Consider the following 2,767-nt stretch of genomic DNA (forward strand, 5'->3'; position numbering starts at 1 on the left):
GCCTCGCTGAATGTTTCGTTTTTATCCCTTCTGTGTAAGAGCTGCAAGCAGTCATATCAAACAGCGATAAGCAAATCGTAAGAAAATACTTTCAGCTCATAACCAATGATGAAAAGCTTACAATGCTGCGCAACAGGTAACGCCTCTTTCCGCTGCTGACAAGCAAATTTTGGGTTTCTAGGAATACGTAACTTTATCTATGAAATGCCACATTTGCATACCTGTTGAGTATGACACAGCATACCATTTAAACACAGACCCAATCGAAACCTAAGTGAATAGTATTTTACTAATTCGTGCAGATAGGGGCATGCTTGTGTACAGATACTCAGTTTTGTTAAAACAGACTTACTTTCGTCGTAAGGTTATCGTTGGTAGTTTTATTTCATTTCTTACAATACAGTGCACAGTTTTCGTAAGGTTTCCTTTAGTGTTGTTAAAACAATACTAAACATGAGAGAGAAATTAATCATCAACGATATATGCGAATTCTCTGATGTTATCTATAACAGTCTGACAATGCACATGCTGTTTATTGATTACATGCATGTAGAAAACTTGTTCTGAGCTATAGCTGTCAAACAAGGTTTGAAGAAGAATAAAATGCCACTACCAGACGACAGCTAATGTAAAAATACTTTTCTGACTATTTTGGCACGATTCGCTCTCCCCATACATAATACAAAAGCTTCGAGCGCATCTGCTGCCTGGCCGTCTATTAAACCTGAAAAGAACAAAATGACGCAAAAGTTAGCCTTTTTTCCACATGCGACTATTTTGGGTTGAGAAGTGAAGAGAATTATGTTCAAAGTCCCATTAAATTGATAACTTCAGCAGACAGCAGAATTGCGTTTTTAAAAAATGTAGTAGCGAATGTAATAGAACACGCGGCGTCTTATCAACAGTGCGCGATGCTTACCGTTACGCTACTAACTGTGACGTAGCTACGGCTTCTCTGGAAGTGAACAACAGTTCCACCAGAACTTCGGCATTCCACAATGCTGTGAGATAATGCATATGGCCGGATGTAGACTTCTGAGAGACAGACAGTTACAGCATTTCTTTTGCACTGCACGATGATTTCAACAAAGAGATAGCGCAACAGAGTAGCTCAAATGGAAAGGAACACTTCCTATTTAAATTTCTGCATCCTACACTGTTGGCAGTTCTGTGAAGGTGGCAGTTACGTTATTTTACTTCGGTGATTACAAAATAGAGTCGAATGCATGCACTGGGTAACCAAGGCAGCTAGTTCATAGCGATTCGGTCAACCAAATAAATGAATGTCCTGAACATCCTGCAAACCACGACGGGGAGCCTGTGGGTCAGAATTAGCATCTTGTGTGCCGCAACGCTATCACAATAGATAAATGAGTCGTGGAGAAGGGGGTTTGGTGGTCTGGTGGACTGATGATAGTTTCGTATGATGTTGGTCTCGGTTCGATTCCAACTTCTGCCGATGTTTCTTGATAGGGAGAGGCAGATTCTATTCTCTTCTGGCTACGCCAAGTGAAAAAGGTATAATGGCATTGTGGTCTGAAAATCACATTAAACATGATATTCCTTCTCTACCAAGTAGACGTTAGATGGAACCACAATAAAGTAAGGAGTGGCGACATGTAGAAACTCTATCACCAGTAACCTTTCTTATACTTCCAGAATGAGATTTTCACTCTGCAGCGGAGTGTGCGCTGATATGAAACTTCCTGGAAGATTAAAACTGTGTGCCGGACCGAGACTCGAACTCGGGACCTTTGCCTTTCGCGGGCAAGCGCTCTACCAACTGAGCTACCCAAGCACGACTCACTCCGCGTCCTCACAGCTCTACTTCTGCCAGTACCTCGTCTTCTACCTTCCAAACTTTACAGAAGCTCTCCTGCGAACCATGCAGGACTAGCACTCCTGAAAGAAAGGATATTGCGGAGACATGGCTTAGTCACAGCCTGGGTGATGTTTCCAGAATGAGATTTTCACTCTGCAGCGGAGTGTGCGCTGATATGAAACTTCCTGGCAGATTAAAACTGTGTGCTGGACCGAGACTCGAACTCGGGACCTTTGCCTTTCGCGGGCAAGCGCTCAACCAAATGAGCTACCCAAGCACGACTAACGCCCCGTCCTCACAGCTCTACTTCTGTCAGTACCTCGTCTCCTACCTTCCAAACTTTACAGAAGCTCTTCTGCGAACCATGCAGGACTAGCACTCCTGAAAGAAAGGATATTGCGGAGATATGGCTTAGCCACAGCCTGGGTGATGTTTCCAGAATGAGATTTTCACTCTGCAGCGGAGTGTGCGCTGATATGAAACTTCCTGGCAGATTAAAACTGTGTGCCGGACCGAGACTCGAACTCGGGACCTTTGCCATTCGCGGGCAAGCGCTCAACCAAATGAGCTACCCAAGCACGACTAACGCCCCGTCCTCACAGCTCTACTTCTGCCAGTACCTCGTCTCCTACCTTCCAAACTTTACAGAAGCTCTTCTGCGAGGAGGAGGAGGATATTAATGTTTAACGTCCCGTCGACAACGAGGTCATTAGAGACGGAGCGCAAGCTCGGGTGAGGGAAGGATGGGGAAGGAAATCGGCCGTGCCCTTTCAAAGGAACCATCCCGGCATTTGCCTGAAGCGATTTAGGGAAATCACGGAAAACCTAAATCAGGATGGCCGGAGACGGGATTGAACCGTCGTCCTCCCGAATGCGAGTCCAGTGTGCTACCACTGCGCCACCTCGCTCGGTACTCTCTTCTGCGAACCATGCAGGACTAGCACT

At 45.2% G+C, this 2,767-nt stretch overlaps 1 non-coding gene across 1 annotated transcript; it reads right to left on the reverse strand.

The window, feature by feature from the left end:
- Positions 1-1,724: 1,724 nt before the first annotated feature.
- On the reverse strand, positions 1,725-1,799 carry Trnas-cga (transfer RNA serine (anticodon CGA)). Its single transcript has one exon. It is a non-coding gene; the product is annotated as a tRNA-Ser (tRNA).
- Positions 1,800-2,767: the final 968 nt, after the last annotated feature.

The sequence above is a fragment of the Schistocerca cancellata genome, chromosome 5 (genome assembly GCF_023864275.1).
Source record: "Schistocerca cancellata isolate TAMUIC-IGC-003103 chromosome 5, iqSchCanc2.1, whole genome shotgun sequence".
NCBI lineage: Eukaryota > Metazoa > Arthropoda > Insecta > Orthoptera > Acrididae > Schistocerca > Schistocerca cancellata.